The 18,881-nt window shown below is 45.5% G+C and overlaps 1 protein-coding gene across 8 annotated transcripts in view; it reads left to right on the top strand.

Moving 5' to 3' along the window:
* Positions 1–18,881, top strand: part of STXBP5L (syntaxin binding protein 5L) — a 451,068-nt gene that overhangs the window by 84,998 nt on the left and 347,189 nt on the right. The window lies entirely within an intron of this gene.

Below are 18,881 nucleotides of genomic sequence, written 5' to 3' on the forward strand. Positions count from 1 at the left end.
TCCTGGCTATGGGTTACAAGTAGAGATTGGCACCTCCATGTAGCCTGGACTTAAGCACCTATTCTGTGAGAGGGGCAGGTGTTAAGACATACCTCCTTTCCCCCAAAACTGCAAGCCTCAGGCAGGTGCGCAGCCCCTTTGGCCTGACTGGTGCTGCCCCCCTACCCAATATAAAAGTCAAATTATGCCTATGCCTATTGGCTGTTTTAGGCAGCGCCTCACCCAGCATTCTAGCCTCGTAGCTCACATTATTAGGTGCCTCTCTTTCCCCCCTTATTGTATAGGGAGCCTCGCTGCTTTGTGGATCCCATGGTTCCAGTGATTTCCTAGGTGCTAGATAGTTAGGTATTCCAGTGCTCAGTGTCATGGTGCCTAAGGGTGCAATCCACAAAGGTACTTAGGTGCCTAAATCTCCTTTTTAGGCACCACTGTACTCCACAAAACTTCCGCTTGGCTGCTGCCTAACTTTGTAGGTACCTAAACTCATTTGGTACATATGTTTTTTGCCTCTGGGTATGCACACTACTGCCTGACTCTTGGTGCCCAGGCAGCTCTCTCCTGCCAAAGCCCAAAAGCGATTCACAAACTGGGGGAAAATAGGCTTTCAGACACCTCTGGCAAGTGCAGGGACCTGAGCCGTACACATGCTCAGAGGCCGTCTACTGGGTTGGGCCATTTAGGCAAGTTCACACAAAGGAGGAGGAGATAGTCACCTACCCCTTTAGCCCAGTGGTTAGGCTCCACATCCAGTCTGTAGGAGACCCCTGTTCAAGTTCCCCTCCTTCTGAATAAGGATGAACTACCTCCAAGATGAGTTCTCTAATTACTAGGCTATGGAAGAGACGCTGGGCCTCCCTCACTCTCTCCTACTGAAGTTGCTCCACTTTAATTATTTAATTGAATAATTATTAACTGGGCCAGAAAAATATTAGAATGACTCTATAATACAGTTCTTAGGGCACTCACCTGAAAGGTGGCTGATCCCTATTCAACCCCCTACCCCCTTTCGGGGAGACTTGAAAGGGGGGTCCCCCCATCCTGGGTGAATACCCCATCCACTAAGCTAAAGTTTATAAGGCATGCAAATCAGGCAGCTGAACACTTATCTCCCATTTGTTGATTGCAAGCAGGGCTAGGCACCTCTCTGCAACCTGGCCTTAGGTGCCATGAGAGACACAGGGCTTAGGATACACCCCTATGGTCAGTTTTTCCCATTGACTAGCTCAGGCAGCTCCCCACCTAGTATTCTGGCTTTGTGGGTTGATGTCTAAGGGAATGGCAACACTGTAATTAAACACCTGTGACTGGTCCATATCAGCTGACTGGGGCTAAGGGGGTGGGCACAAGAACTTTTTAATTGCAGGGTAGGCATTCAGGCTCAGGCTGGAGCCCAAGCTCTGGGTCTGATTTGTGGTGGTCTTATAGTAAGGATGTTAATGAGGCTCTGGACTTGTTCTTTTCACCCTTAGATAAACATTTTAAACGTGAAACTCTTTTTAGTAGAAAAAAACTTAATGTAAAATCTGAAGTTCTGCTAAAATGAGGAAACTAATTAAACACAAGAACAAAATGTTCACTTTGGCAGTTTAAGATTAGATAATGAGACGGAAGTAAAGAACTGACAACTTGTAGATAAAAAACATCTGATTTTAAGTTTTATAATTTTTTTTTTGTTTATCATGATTTTTATCCACCCTCAACTGGAGCTTATTTCTCCCTTTAAAGGGGTTGTGAAGTGTCTCTTTTCTTTTACTTCCTCATTCTTTTTGGGACTGCAGATATTTGTCAACTTTTAATAGAATACTATATTAATTGTTTTCATGAAACAGTGTTTGTAATCTCCTAATTTCCGGTTAAATAAGGATTTAAGGTTTTATTTTAGGGATGGGGGTTATTTATTATTCTTTGGGGAATTTTTGATTATTTCTAATTTGCTTGACAAATTACTCCATGAAACACTTGTATGAAAGATGTATTTAAATACACATATAAATTAAATATATTCAGTTCAATCAGCCTTTAAAAACAATAAGAAAAAATGATCATCAAAGCTCTCCTGCTTAATAATCGAGCAAACAGTTATGTAAGCCATGCAAATTCCAAAGCAGAATAATGGGCCTGAGGCATTCATATATTGTGTGGATTTTATGTCCTTATTCAGATTCTGAATATTAAATTGCCTGCTGTTTCTCTATATACAGCCACATACCACATATGCAGACAAATTAACGTTTGACAGAAGGAAAAGTTGTTCTTAGTTCCTCATTCCAATTATACTGCATATAATTGTCTTTTAAAAATCCCCACAGATTGGAGAAAAAATAGTTTACTCTCTGCAGCTTCCCAGGTTTATCTTCTTGTAAAAAGATCAAATTAGTTTAACTACAATAGTAAAGTAAACTTGCATGCCAAGAACAGGAACTATGCAAAATCATTCTCCCTACAGTAGTTAGCATTAATAAACAAATATAAGTACTGTGCTGAATTAAGCCAAGCTGGTAGCTGCAGGCAGCCAGTAACTACTTATTACTTTCCTAGCACTTAGGAATCCTAATCATGGACCGGAGCTCAGATTCACAAAGGGCTTTAACAACATAAGAATGGCCATACTGGGTCAGACTAATGGTTCATCTAACCTAGTACAGTAGCTGGTGCCAGAAGCTTCAGAGGGAATTAATAGAACAGGGCAATTTATTGAGTGATCCATCCCCTGATGTCCAGTCCCAGCTTCTAGCAGTCAGAGGTTTAGGGACACCTAGAACATATGGTTGAGTCCCTGACCATCTTGGCTAATAGTCTTTAATGGACCTAATCTCCACAAATTTGTCTATACTTTTTCAAACCCAGTTGAACTTTTGGCCTTCACAACATCCCCTGGCAATGAGTTCTGCAGGTTGGCTATGTTTTATGTGAAGAAGTACTTCCTTTTGTTTGTTTTAAACTTGCTGCATATTAATTTCATTGGGTGACCCCTGGTTCTTGTGTTATGTGAAGGGGTAAATAACACTTCCTTATTCACTGTCTCCACACCATTCACAATATTACAGACCTTTATCATATCCCCTCTCAGTTATTTCCACATAAACTCTCTGCATATGGAAGCTGTTCCATGTATGGAAGCTGTTCCCCTAGTCATATATGTTGCCCTTCATTGTACTTTTTACTATTCTGATATATCTTTTTTGAGATGGTGAGACCAGAACTGCATGGAGTATTCAGGTCTGGGAGTACCATGGATTTATAGAGTGGCATTTTATTTTCTGTCTTATCTATCCCTTTCCTAATAGTTCCTAACATTGTGTTAGCATTTTTGACTGCTGTGCACAGTAAGCAGATGTTTTCAGAGAACTGTTTAGGATGACTCCAAGATGTCTTTCCTGAGTGGTAACAGCTAATTTAGTATGTATAGTTGGGATTACGTTTTCCAATGTGCATAACTTTGCATTTATCAACATTTAATTTCATCTGCCATTTTGTTGCCCAGTCACTCAGTTTTGTGAGATCCCTTTGTAACTCTTCGCAGTCTGCTTTGGATTTAACTATCTTGAGTAGTTTTGTGTCATTGGCAACCTTTGCCACCTCAGTGTTTACCAGATTTTACCTTTTTTCCAAATAATGTATGAACATATTGAACAGCACTGGTCCCAGAACAGATCCCTGGGGGATCCTGCTATTTACCTGTCTCCAGTGCAAACCTGACCGTTTATTTCTACCTTTGTTTTCTACCTTTTAACCAGTTAGTGATCCATGAGTGGACCTTGTTTGTTATGGCATGACTACCTACTTTGCTTACAAGCCTTTGGTGAGGAATCTTGTCCAAGGCTTTCTGAAAGTCCAAATACATTATATCCAATGTATCACCCTTGTCCACATGTTTGTTGACCCCCTCAAATAATTCCTAATGGATTGGTGAGGCCTAATTTCCTTTTACAAAAGCAATGTTGATTCTTCCCCAACATATCATATTCATCTATGTGTATGTGGCAGGGTGGACTATATCTGGAGGCTCCCTGCTGGAGGCCTCATGGCCCTGTGTCACCTTGCCCCAGAATAGAGCAGCGAGAAGTCCTCAAGGCAGCCTGGAGTGGCTGCAGAGGAGCAGCCAATCAGAGGGGATGCTGGAGTGACCAATAAGGGCCAGGAGGGCCAGATAAAAGGCAAGCAGCAGAGCAGCAACTTTCAGTTGCTGTGTGGAGCTTGATGAGGGAGGACTGGGTGTCTTGCTGACTAGAACAGTAGGACTGTGGACAGCTCACTGCAGAGAGCTCACCGAACAAAGTTGAGCCTGGGGAAGGCTGCCAAAGACTGGGTGCCTAGCTGGATAGAAATCAGCAGGCCTGTTGAAAGGTCAGTGTGGGCAGGCTGAGTCTAGGGGGACTGAGCACAGAACTTGGCCAGACCAGCTGAGGGTACTGAAATGGGCCCTACTGGTCTGGTTGCAAACTGAGATCTGGGAGGGCTGCCAAAAAGAACACCAGCTGAGGGTACTGAGATGGGCCCCGGCTAGGTGGCTGAAGAAGGCAGTGCCTCTAGGAAGAAGCCTAAGGGCTACAGCCCCATACCTGGGCTGTGATAAGAATTCAGGACTGTATACCCCGGAAGGGGGGACTGTGTATGTGGCTCGGCTGGAGGACTGAGTCGCTGAAGACCTGCCAAAAGAACCATTGACTGTGGGAGGAGGTGCTCATGAGAGGTGGGTGCCATGCTGAGACAAGAACTAAAACCAAAAGCAGACTCACATTCAACCAACCAAAGGGGGCTGTCTATGAGAAGCGGGTGCTGCCCTGAAAAACTCTGCAGGCATACCGGCCATAGAAAAGGTTTGCTCATGAGAGGCCGGTGCTGACCCTGTTACAATGTATGATAATTCTGTTCTGTAGTATCATTTCAACCAATTTGCCTGGTTCTGAAGTTTGGCCTACCAGCCTGTATTTGGCAGAATTGCCTCTCGAGCCTTTTAAAAAAAAAAAATTGATGTCACATTAGCTATCTGCCAGTCATCTGGTACAGAGGGTGATTTAAGTGCTAGGTCATATACCACAGATAGTACTTGTGCAATTTTGTATTTGAGTTCCTTCAGAACCCTTGGATGAATACTGGTCCTGGTGTTTTATTACCGTTTAATTTATCAGTTTGTTCCCAAACCTATTGTATTGACTCCTCAATCTGGGACAGTTCCTCAGATTTGTAACCTAAAAAGAATGGCTCAGATGTGGGAATCTCCCTCGGACATCCTCTGCAGTGTAGACCAATGCAGAGAATTCATTTAGCTTCTCCGCATTGGCCTTGTCATCCTTGAGTGCACATTTAGCACCTTGATCGTCCAGAAGCCCCACTGATTGTTTGGCAGGCTTCCTGCTTCTGATGTACTTTTTTTTTTTTTTGGCTGTTAGTTTGTACATCTTTTGCTACTTGCTCTTCAAATTCTATTTTTTTGGCCTACCTAATTATACTTTTACACTTGACTTGCCAACGTTTGTTCCTCTTTGTCTCAGTTTCAGGCATTATTGTAATCCTCCACTCGCCTGGTGCTTATATTTTTACTGTAGAAGTCTCCTAGGTACCTATGTTTTTGGGGAGGGATAGCTCAGTGGTTTGAGCATTAGCTTGCTAAAGCTAGGGCTGTGAGTTCAAGCCTTGAGGGTGGCCATTGGGATCTGGGGCAAAAATTGGGGATTGGCCCTGCTTTGAGCAGGGGGTTGGACTAGATGACTCCTTCCAACTCTGATATTCTATGATTCTGCCTCTGGCACTGTTGTCTCAGGCAGGTGTCTGGATACCTGTCTCACACCTAATCCCCAATGTGTTAGCCTGTGGGACTGATCTCTGCGTACAGTGAACACCAGATAAGATGAGGCTGGGGTGAGGGGAAGGAGGTAGTAGCTTCCCTCCTAATCTTTAGCCTACTGATTATGGTACTCACTTGGGATATGGGAGAAGGTCAGTTCCCCCCTCTGCATGAAGAGAAGGGATTTGAACAGGGGATCTCCACCTCAGTCTTATTAATAAATAGTAGTCTGTGATTCCCTCAGAGCTTGAGGATGGTTGTCTTCCAATAAAATGATGGCCACTTATCGCTGGTGGATCTGCAGGTGGCTAATGATATCATCTGGGATCCACAGATCTTGTCACAGTTGAGACAGGTATTTCCCAATGGAAGAGGCACTTCTGGATTGTTAAATTGGGCTGCAGTGTTGTCTTTCCCATTTCTCCATTTCCTGTTGTCTCCATTGGATCTCAAAATACTGGGATTCTTGCCACCAGATCCTCTTCCATTTTGGTTGATTGAGGGCTTGGGACTCCCATGAATTTATGTCAGTATTGTACTTCTTAATGTTGTCTTTGAGGGTGTCTTTGAAGTGCTTTTTTTGCCTGCACCTTTCTCATTGGCCATGGTTTGGTTATCTGAACTGCTTTGGGAGGCGATTTTCTGGCATTCAAAGAACATAACCTGCCCAACTGAGTTAGTGGCAGATGATCATAGCTTCAATACTTGAGGTTTTGACTTGGGCAGAGTACTGATGTTGGGGCATTGGTCACCCCATTGGATTTGGAATATCTTGCAGAGGCACTATTGAGGGTATTGTTCAAGCACCTCGAGTATGCCATTTTTTCCTACTTCAGGGAAACAATGGCTCATGTTAATGCACCGAGGCACAAGGTCTACTAGGATAATGTGTGACCACTTGATACTACTGTGCTTTACTACTAATGGGCCAAATCCTGGTCCCGTTTTGGTCAATGTCAAAATTCCCATTGATTCCAGTGGGACCAAAATTTGGCCAGATCCTCAGCTTGGATAAGTCTGCTTGATGTCTGTCACAGCAGCCTTAAATAATACTTAATACACATTAAATACATAATTAAAGCTGGCTTGAATGGCTAGCTGAGGATTACCTTGGTGTATGGGGAATCCCTGAATGGTATGTAGCTGGCTATGTACCAACCCTCTCATAGCCCTCAATGTACAGGGTATACCAGGGGAAGGGAACTTGGCTGAAACATGCTCTGCTTGCTTCAATGAACTCCATCTACCACAATGGTCCCCGAGGCCTTTTTTGTAGAACACATTATCTTCTTATTAATTCTTTTAATTAATGCCTTTTATAATATGTTTTGTAGGTGTTTTAAAATACACCTTTCATACAAGTGTTTCATTGAGTAACTTGTTAACATCTTGCACTAGGGGCTGAAATGGCTTCCGATAGCTCTGGAACTGTCAAGGTAGCTCTTGAACCGAGTGCAGCTTGGCTGAGCCCAAACATCTCAGTCTTCAAATCTGTCAATTTATGTGACACAACCAAGCAAAATGATTGCCAAATGGCTGAATTGTGAAACACCTTCATTTTGTTTCATATGCTGTCACAAGGGACAGAATTTTAACTATAAAACCTGTTTTAATTCACACAGTGAGGAAAAATATATCCTCTAAATCAGCTTGTTAAAAAAACATTGGAAATAAGGAAATTCTTTCTCTTTCCCAACAGTTTGTCAGCAGGGTTTGAATCCTGGACTTTCAGAACTAAAGGAATGACTGTTGTAGTCTATGTTGGTCAGCCCCTGGTGGGATGCAACACATACCAGTGGGTTTCAAAACTATGTGCTAGACCAGGGGTCTCAAACATGCTGTCCACGGGGTTATTTTCTGCGGCCTGCCAGCTCCCCGTGGCCCCCCAGCCTCCTCAGCATTTACCGAGAGCGGCTCCAGCCCAGCAGGCACCGGGGGCAGGGCAGGCTCACTTGCTCCCTGCCTGCCCTGCCGCCGCACCGTGCCGGGAAGCGGCCGGGACCTGGGGGAGGGGGAGCACAGGGGTCTGTGTGTTGTCCTGGCTACGCCTCCAGGTACCTCCCCAGAAGCTCTCATTGGCTGCAGTTCCCCATTCCCAGCCAATGGGAGCGTCGGGGGAGATACCTGGAGGAGCAGCCAGGGCAACACACAGACCCCTGTGCTCCCAGGTCCTGGCTGCTTCATGGAGTGGCGCAGGGGCAGGGCAGGCAGGGAGCCTGGCCTGCCCCCAGTGCACGCCAGGCTAAACCCACCCCCGAACCCCTCCTGCAGCCGAATCCCCTGCTGCACTCTGCCCTGAGCCCCCGATGCACCCCTCCTGCACTCCTTGGGGGCAGGGATGGGGCAGAGTTGGGGTGAGGATTTCAGGGAAGGGGTTGGAATGGGGGCAGAGAAGGGGTAGGAAGAGGCGGGGTGGGGCCTCACAGAAGGGGTGGAGTGGGGGCAGGGCCAGGGCAGTGGAGCAGAGGGTGGTCAATGGTGTGGCCCTCAGGCCAATGTACTAGTCCTCATGTGGCCCTCATGGTCATTTTGAGTTTGAGACCCCTGTGCTAAACAGCAGTGGAATATTTGGGTTCTGGGTTCTGTTCTCCTCTAGGAGCGGCAGAGGAGCTAGGGGTTTCACACTTGACAGCCAAGCACATAAGTTTGGCACATTTAACTTGAAAAGCCATGTGTCTGAGCAGAAAAGATTTCGGTCTGCCTTATTGGACACCTGGGTTCCATTTCCAGCTCTGCTTGAAGTGGTTGTACGCAATCTTTCAGTTAACATAACTGCCTTTATTAATAATGACTACAAAGTGCATATAAGCAGTGGTCAGAGAAGGTAAGATTTGAACTCGTAGGGTATATGTGTACACTGCAGCGAAAAACCCATGCCTGGCTCATGCCAGCTAACTCAGACTTCTGGGGCTCAGGCTTTGACTTTCACTGCAGTGTAGACTTCCAGGCTCTAGCACCCTGTGAGGAGGGAGGGTCCCAGAGCTCAGGCTCCAGTCTGAGCCCAGCAATCTATACTGCAATGAAACAGCCCCACAGCTGGAGCCCTGCAAGCCCAAGTCATCTGGTATCTGCATGGCCCAGCCACGCATGTCTAGCTGCAGACCTCAAGACTTCTGGAATATGCTGCTCAAAAAGTTTCGCTTTTGTTTCTACTGCCTGTCCCTCCCTTCTCACATTTATCTCCAGACTTCTTCTCCTTGTCCAGATCTATTCCACCCCAACATTCTTCTATTCATTGAACTTTTTGAAACTTTGCACTTTTAGAGAGAGGTAAGGGATTGACTCTGTGTACACAAATTTACAGAGGGACAATAGCGGTGAGGTCTGTTGTTTCTCACCTCTATATATTTATTTAAAACACTTTTGCTATTAACAAGCATATTTCTGGAGACAGAAAGCCACAGTTCGAGAACTGCAAAACTAAGCATCTCTGATGGTATCTTCTAGACTGAGCACCGAGTTCCATTGGGTAGATAGATTATTTAGGTTAATCTTTCTATACAAAAGCCCCTGGAACTCCATAAAATTGGGTCCCTAATCCATGAACTATTGGAACTTATTTACAAACCTTTTCTTCAACATTACATGAATACATTGTCTCATACTATAGAATTAGAATTTATAATCCCTATTCCATGATGAGATATCTTTGAGCTGTAATGCATCTTAACTAAAACAATCTTTAGATAGGTGGCTTTTTTTCCCTCAAAGCATTTTATCAAAATCCAATTTAAATAAAAAAATCCAATTTTTTTTAAATCATTGATTTTTATCCACACTGTTGGCCACAGACTTTAAACATAATATAATTATTTATATTTCCTCATATATCATAGTAATATTAATCACCAGTATGTCATTAGCTTTCAGAAAAGAACTTGCTCTAAACACTCTATAATACAGTGATATTGTGTACAGTTGATTCAATTCCTTATCACTTGAGGTTCAGCCCCCAATCTTTATAGCCTAGTAAACCCTTAAAATGGATGCTTCTGAGGGTTATCCCTCAATGTAAAATTTATTCAAACTGTGAGGTAGGCAACATGGAATCTCATGGTGAAGAAAGCTCCATGCTCTTTCTTCCCCCAAATTTTGTATTTGCTGAACTGGAAATGTTCTGTTTCCTGCCATCTCCTCTCCCTGCTGCTGCTGTCTTGTATGTAAATTGAGGTAAACACATATTGCTTTCAAAGTAGTAGCCGTGTTAGTCTGTATTCGGAAAAAGAAAAGGAGTACTGGTGGCACCTTAGTCTAATGAATTTGAGTATAAGCTTTCATGAGCTACAGCTCACTTCATCGGATGCATTCAGTGGAAAATACAGTGGGGAGATTTATATACATAGAGAACATGAAACAATGGGTGTTACCATACACACTGTAACAAGAGTGATCAGGTAAGTTGAGCTATTACCAGCAAGAGAGCAGGGGGAGGGGAGGGACCTTTTGTAGTGATGATCAAGGTGGGCAATTTCCAACAGTTGACAAGAACATCTGAGGAACAGTGGAGGGGGGGAATAAACATGGGAAAATAGTTTACTTTGTGTAATGAGCCATCCACTCCCAGTCTCTATTCAAGCCTAAGTTAATTGTATCCAGTTTGCAAATTAATTGATTAATTAATTGGTGGAAAAAACAGAGGAGAGATTTATATACACACACAGAGAACATGAAACAATGGGTTTATCATAGTCTCTAAGGTGCCACGGGTACTCCTTTTCTTTTTACTGTAAGGAGAGTGATCACTTAAGATAAGCCAACACCAGCAGCGGGGGTGGGGGAAAGGAGGAAAACCTTTCATGGTGACAAGCAAGGTAGGCTAATTCCAGCAGTTAACAAGAATATCAGAGGAACAGTGGGGGGTGGGGTGGGGGGGAGAAATACCATGGGGAAATAGTTTTACTTTGTGTAATGACTCATCCATTCCCAGTCTCTATTCAAGCCTAAATTAATTGTATCCAGTTTGCAAATGAATTCCAATTCAGCAGTCTCCCGTTGGAGTGTCTGTTTTTGAAGTTTTTTTGTTGAATTGCCACTTTTAGTTCTGTAATCGAGGGACCAAAGAGATTGAATTATTCTCCGACTGGTTTTTGAATGTTATAATTCTTGACGTCTGATTTGTGTCCATTTATTCTTTTATGTAGAGACTGTCCAGTTTAACCAATTTACATGGCAGAGGGGCATTGTTGGCACATGATGGCATATATCACATTGGTAGAAGTGCAGGTGAACGAGCCTCTGATAGGGCCTAATCACATCAGCCACACTATGATGGTGTCCCCTGAATAGATGTGTGAACACAGATGGCAACGGGCTTTGTTGCAAGGATAGGTTCCTGGGTTAGTGGTTCTGTTGTGTGGTTGCTGGTGAGTATTTGTTTCAGGTTGGGGGTCTGTCTGTAAGTAAGGACTGGTCTGTCTCCCAAGATCTGTGAGAGTGATGGTTGTCCTTCAGAATAGGTTGTAGATCCTTGATGATGAGTTGGAGAGGTTTTAGTTGGGGGCTGAAGGTGATGGCTAGTGGCGTTCTATTATTTCCTTTGTTGGGCCTGTCCTGTAGTACGTGACTTCTGGGTACTCTTCTGGCTCTGTCAATCTGTTTCTTCGCTTCAGCAGGTGGGTATTGTAGTTGTAAGAATGCTTGATAGAGATCTTGTAGGTGTTTGTCCCTGTCTGAGGGATTAGAGCAAATGCGGTTGTATTGTAGAGCTTGGCTGTAGACAATGGATCGTGTGGTGTGGTCTGGATGAAAGCTGGAGGCATGTAGGTAGGAATAGTGGTCAATAGGTTTCCGGTATAGGATGGTGGTTATGTGACCATCGCTTATTAGCACCATAGTGTTCAGGAAGTGGATCTCTTGTGTGGACTGGTCCAGGCTGAGGTTGATGGTGGGATGGAAATTGTTGAAATCATGGTGGAATTTCTCAAGGGCTTCTTTTTCATGGGTCCAGATGGTGAATATGTCATCAATGTAACGCAAGTAGAGTAGGGGCATTAGGGGATGAGAGCTGAGGAAGCATTGTTCTAAGTCAGTCATAAAAATGTTGGCATACTGTGGGGCCATGCGGGAACCCATTGCAGTGCCACTGATTTGAAGGTATACATTGTCCCCAAATGTGAAATAGTTATGGGTGAGGACAAAGTCACAAAGTTCAGCCACCAGGTTTGCCGTGACATTATCAGGAATACTGTTCCTGAAGGCTTGTAGTCCATCTTTGTGTGGAATGCTGGTGTAGAGGGCTTCTACATGCATAGTGGCCAGGATGGTGTTTTCAGGAAGATCACTGATGGACTGTAGTTTCCTCAGGAAGTCAGTGGTGTCTCAAATATAACTGGGAGTGCTGGAGGCTTAAGGCCTGAGGAGGGAGTCTACATAGGCAGCGGTGGGATGTACTGCACCCAGCAGATGGTGCTTCCTGCAGTAAGTGACTCGGGAGCAGTAAAATGAAGGGGGATTGATGAGGACCAGGCATGCAGAAGGCTCAGAGGAGCGGTTTCAGGGGGCGGTTAACCCCGGGAGTGTGTGACCAGCAAGAAGGACTGTGCAGGAACAGGGTTCCCCTGGGGACTGCGGTGAGTGGACCCAGGGGCAGAGGAGTCTGCAGTTCGACCCTGGCAAAGAGATGGTGACCTGGAGAAGGGCTGGCACACTAAGGGTTCTCCCTGGAAACCGTGGGGAGCTGAGTGCACACAGGCCTATGAGTCCACAACTTGGACAGCAGAGTGACAGCCTATCACATCTCCTTAAGAAGGACATTGTAACCCTGTGCAAAAAGAGGGTTGAGCATTGGAAAGTTCACCAAAGCACAGTTAATCGTGCAGCTGGAGGAGGATGACCGTTCTAAGGAACAGATTCCTGACCCAGATGGGGCTATAGCAGGATCTGGGAGCAGCTGGAGTGGTAGCCAGGCATCCTCAAGACTCCTGTCCCCGACCAGACGGGGGTCTTCGATGGGGAACCCGATCGTGGGGGATTGGAGACGGACGAGATTGGAGCTGAGTCCAAGAGAGCAAGAGGACTGTGAGAGACAGCGAGACCCCGAGAGAGCTGCAGAAGCAACAGCAGCATGAACTGGCAATGGTGGAGCAGAGAGGCATAAGGGACCTCCCAGGGGTGTGGGGATAGACCCTGGGGTGCCAGTCCCACAGGGCACCTCTATACTCAATTGCTGCCCCTGGTTAAGGGAGGGGGGAATGTGGATGCCCACCTCACTGCCTTTGAGCAGGCTGGTGATTTGAACAATGGGGACCCTGTGGAAAAGCCCCGGTGTCTATCTCCCTTGCTGGGTCCCAAGGCTGTAGACTCAGCCAGATGGCTGGGGAGGTAGACAGGTTCCCACTCCTGGTCCCAACCTATATGTCTGTGTGGAGTTTCCGGGGCCCAGGCCCCTCGGACCTCCAGTGGTAGCGGAAGGTGATGGTCAATGGGGAGACATTCCTGGGGTGGCGAGATCCTGGGACAGAGAGAACTGTTGTCAGGCCCCTGGTGGTGCAGCCTCAGATGCTGAGGGGCTGTGTGAGCTGGGTGAGGGTCCCAGGGATGAAGCCACTCACCCTGCCTATGGCCCAGATCCCTGTGCAGACCCAGAAGGGGTGAGGCTGGCTGGTCATTGGTTCTCCAGGATATCAGCTGTGAGACCCTGTTGGGGGGTGACTGTCTATTTGGGACAGAATCCAGGCCCTGCTCCTGTAGTAGCCAAGGGTTTGAATTTGAATCCAGGGAACCAATCGGCGGAGAGGGAAATGGTCAGTGAAAATGCAGATGACCTGGCTGGCAGCAGGGAGGAGCTGCTAGGCTTAGGCTGCCTGCCTGCCTGTAACCAGACCCCTGGGGCTGGGTGGGACAGAGATGTTCCCCGCCCCCTTGCACACCGGAGAGGGGGTTCAGGTGGTTCACACTGTCTCTGATGCAGTGAGGAAAGCGGCAAGCTCACTGCCTACTCCCACTGGGACAGCAAGGGCAGCGCTGAGCATAGTGGGAGCTGAGACCCCAGCTGAGTGGGGGGGAAACACAGGCAGCGCAGGGTATCTGTTGGGAGTGGAAAGGTGGTTGGTAAGAAAAGTTTGGATGAGCCTAGGCAGCCTTGTGAGCTGATGGCTTTGTCTAGTCAGCAGTGTGGGAAGGCGAGGATAGTGGAAGATGAGTGTCCCTGTACCTTACCTGTTACCTGGGTGGAGAATTGTGACAGTGAAGGAAATGTGCCTGTGTCAGGGGTATTGACTTGCCTATGAAGGGAGCTACCACGGTCTCCAAGCAGTTGTCTGTGAACAGCCCTGTGTGCTGGGACAAGGGAAATGAGATCCCAAGCTGAGTGTCTGGTAAAGGAGAAAGTGTGTCCGGCTCTTCTTTGTCTGTGGAGCAAACAGAAGGGGCCTTTCAGCCTGTGATGGTTGAGGGTAGTGCAGTTGTCTCAGAGTTGTTTCTGGATTCAACAAAGCCCAAGAAGGGAATGGTCCTAAGTTTGTGTCTGCTAGGGAGAATGGCATTGTAACTAGGTCGCATCCAGTTAGTGTCTATGCAAAATCCCAGAGCCCAGACAATTTGGGTGCTTGTATTTTGCCTGTTGCTAGTGTGTTGGGAAAGGGTGTATCAACTCCATCTAATCAGGGTGAGATCCTAGCCAGGGCACAAGGAGAACATAAAGGTGATTTGATTGTTACCTACTGAGGGTGTGGAAACCTGTAGCAAGAAGGAAAAGATTCCTGAACTTGTGTGTGGCAAAGGGAATGATGAGCAGGGCCCTTCCCCCTGCAAGGTGAGAGCTAAAGGGTTGCAGAACAAAGGAATCAGGTGACCTCCTGGTCCAGGAAAGGGACAAAGCCCAGAGGAGGAGGGGCTAGAGGGGAGTCAGTTTGGGGCTGGCTGGGGACATGGAGTGAAGTGTGGATGTGGTTGCCTGGCTCACTGCCCCCCAAAATGGACCCAGCTGAGGGGTCCTGTTCTCTGCACCTACAAGCTCTGTTTTAGACCATGTTCCTGTCATCTAATAAACCTCTGTTTTACTGGCTGGCTGAGAGTCGCGTCTGACTGCGAAGTTGGGGTACAGGACCCTCTGGCTTCCCCAGGACCCTGCCTGGGTAGACTCGCTGTGGGAAGCGCATGGAGGAGCAGAGGATGCTGAATGCTCCGAGGTCAGACCCAGGAAGGTGGAAGTTGTGTGAGCTGTGTGTCCTGAAGACAGTCTGCTCACAGAAAGGAGACTTCCCCAGAGTCCTGACTGGCTTCATGGGGAGCAGTTCCAGAGCAGGGACTCCATGACAACTCCTGAGGAAACTACAATCCATCGGTGATCTTCCTGAAAACACCATCCTGGCCCCTATGCATGTAGAAGCCCTCTACACAAACATTCCATATAAAGATGGACTACAAGCAGTCAGGAACAGTATCCCTGATAATGTCACGGCAAACCTGGTGGCTGAACTTTGTGACTTTGTCCTCACCCATAACTATTTCACATTTGGGGACAATGTATACCTTCAAATCAGCGGCACTGCTATGGGTACCTGCATGGCTCCACAGTATGCCAACATTTTTATGACTGACTTAGAACAACGCTTCCTCAGCTCTCATCCCCTAATGCCCCTACTCTACTTGCGCTACATTAATGACATCTTCATCATCTGGACCCATGGAAAAGAAGCCCTTGAGAAATTCCACCATGATTTCAACAATTTCCATCCCACCATCAACCTCAGCCTGGACCAGTCCACACAAGAGATCCACTTCCTGGACACTACGGTGCTAATAAGCGATGGTCACATAACCACCATCCTATACCGGAAACCTATTGACAGCTATTCCTACCTACATGCCTCCAGCTTTCATCCAGAACACACCACACGATCCATTGTCTACAGCCAAGCTCTACAATACAACCGCATTTGCTCCAACCCCTCAGACAGAGACAAACACCTACAAGATCTCTATCAAGCATTCTTACAACTACAGTACCCACCTGCAGAAGCGAAGAAACAGATTGACAGAGCCAGAAGAGTACCCAGAAGTCACCTACTACAGGACAGGCCCAACAAAGTTAATAATAGAACGCTACTAGCCATCACCTTCAGCCCCCAACTAAAACCTCTCCAATACATCAAGGATCTACAACCTATCCTGAAGGACAACCATCACTCTCACAGATCTTGGGAGACAGGCCAGTCCTTGCTTACAGACAGACCCCCAACCTGAAGCAAATACTCACTAGCAACAACACATCACACAACAGAACCACTAACCCAGTTACCTATCCTTGCAACAAAGCCCATTGCCAACTGTTCCCACATCTATTCAGGGGACACCATCATAGGGCCTAATCACATCAGCCACACTATCAGAGGCTCGTTCACCTGCACATCTACCAATGTGATATATGCCATCATGTGCCAGCAATGCCCCTCTGCCATGTACATTGGTTAAACTGGACAGTCTCTACGTAAAAGAATAAATGGACACAAATCAGACGTCAAGAATTATAACATTCAAAAACCAGTCTGAGAACACTTCAATCTCTTTGGTCCCTCAATTACAGAACTAAAAGTAGCAATTCAACAAAAAAAACTTCAAAAACAGACACTCCAACGGGAGACTGCTGAATTGGAATTAATTTGCAAACTGGATACAATTAACTTAGGCTTGAATAGAGACTGAGAGTGGATGGCTCATTACACAAAGTAAAACTATTTCCCCATGTTTATTTCCCCCCCTCCACTGTTCCTCAGATGTTCTTGTCAACTGCTGGAAACTGCCCACCTTGATTATCACTACAAAAGTTCCCTCCACTCCCCCTGCTCTCCTGCTGGTGGTAGCTCACCTTAAGCGATCACTCTTGTTACAATGTGTATGGTAACACCCATTGTTTCATGTTCTCTATGTATATAAATCTCCCCACTGTATTTTCCACTGAATGCATCCGATGAAGTGAGCTGTAGCCACATCTCTGAGGTGCCACAAGTACTCCTTTTCTTTTTACACATTGCTTTATTTAGGATAGACCTGTTTAACAACTGCCCTGACATACCTGGTTTACGCACACTTTAGTCATAATTCCAGCATATAGTCGTAACTCTTAATATACACGTACATCACACTATAATAATAATCAGTGAGTTATTAGTTTTCAAAATATACTTCACAAAGCATATTTTATACCAAGATTATTATAGTAGTGCTTAGAGTGTGAGTACAGGTGTGCTTAGCATTACAGTTAAACTTCTGCTTATGTGTGGACCATGTAAAAGTGAAAATCAGGAGTTGATCCTCGTTACCAGGTCAGATTGGTAGGGACTTTCAGTGTATATTTTGCCTTCCTCTGTAACATGGGGTGTGGATTGCCAGCTAGGATAATTTAGATATCTCACCTAATCAAGTCTCTGCCACTGCAAGGGAGTAAGCATTTGTGGCACCTCTTGTGTTCTGTCTGTTACATACACCTGTTTAGTTTCCTTTAGGGTTGAAGTGCTTTGAACTAATTAAAGTTGCTGGACACAGTATAGGAGTATCTGCATGAAACTTAATGCCTTTGATTTACAGGAGGTCAGACTAGATCTAATGGCCCTTTGGGGCTTAAGCATTGTGAAATAATACAGAATTGTCTCAAGCAATTAAAGCACAACTCTACTCTACAGGGGCTCTGTATTATGTAATTCCAGCCATGAAACTGACACTGGCATGCTATGTAACCTCAAATTAGTTGCTTTATCTTTTTCTCAATCTTTAAAATGCTATTTACTTGAATCAGAAGTAGTGTAAATCTTAATTCATCTCTGTAAAGTGCTTTAAAATGAAATCTGCTATATTATTAACTAATACTTACCTAACACTTAGCATATTTAGAGCTTTGCAGAAACATCCTTTAAACACCCTTCTAAAGTATATAGATATCCCCATTTTGCAGATGTGGAAGTTAAGGCACAGAAAGGTGATGTGACTTGCCCAAGGCCACCCAAGGAGTCAGTGTCAGAACTAGGATTAGAACTCAAGAGTACTTAACTTCCAAAATTATGCATCTTCTAAAGCACGTTGGCTCTTGTGAGTGTAAACTATCACCTTGTATACTGGGAATACTCTTGATTTATCATCTAAATTAATTAAATTTAAAGGAAGTAAAATGTGATATTCCAAATGTTAAGAAACAAGTAAGGTGTGGTGCAGCTGCTTGTTACTGCACTGCTGGTGTACATTGACAGCAAAATCTTATTAAATAGCTGTCGTCAAGTGACTCCACATTTAAGGGGAAATGGGTCCCGGACTACCTGTGAACAATTAGCTTGCTTTCTCCAGCAGAGAAAATGAGCAATGTCACATGACTAAATAAGGTCTTTGGAGTGTAGATAAGAGAAGCTTGTGGGGAGCCAGAAGGCTTGGGGAAGACTCTGGTTAGGAAGCCTTGGGAACTGTTGCTTAATAGAGAGTAGGGAATGACTCAAAGAACCCAGGCATGGCAGAGAAGAGAAGCCTCAAAAAAGGGGTATGGCCAGCTTGAGGCGGGAGTGGAAGACTTGTGCTTATTTTGGACTTTTCTTTTATGACTCAGCCAGAAGGCGTAGTCGCTGCAGCAGGTTACCACAGCAACCAAAGTAGACTGGGAGATTCAAACTGAGGAAGGAGAAACTGAGGCAGTGGCTAGCCTGAAGCTACACTGGGTAGGTGGTGCTACTACAGTGACCCAGAAAGGATCATCCTAGTGTAATGGTAATCCTGCAGTGATGTATAGCTGATGTAGGATATGAGGTGTACACACCCCTGATAGCTGCCATGACAGAAGGATAAAAGTGAGAATGGGAGACCAGGCAATGCCCCCTACATTACGTCAGTCCTCAGGCTGCTTTAGCATTGTGATGGATGGAAATGCACAAAGAAGCACCAGGCTTAAGGTTGTGAAAGTGCTAAACCATGTATGCACAACGCCCCAGACTTGTACTCTGTGCATTTTGATTATGCTTTTTCAATCTGTGACGTGTTAAAATGTGCACATCATACATGCCTCTGAGCATGTTATTTAATATTGGTTGTTTTAAAATAACATAAATTGACATAAAATCCATTGAAATCCCCCCCCCACTACAACTACAAATATTCAGAACACAAGCCCTCAGGT

This window comes from Dermochelys coriacea, chromosome 1 (assembly GCF_009764565.3).
Source record: "Dermochelys coriacea isolate rDerCor1 chromosome 1, rDerCor1.pri.v4, whole genome shotgun sequence".
NCBI lineage: Eukaryota > Metazoa > Chordata > Testudines > Dermochelyidae > Dermochelys > Dermochelys coriacea.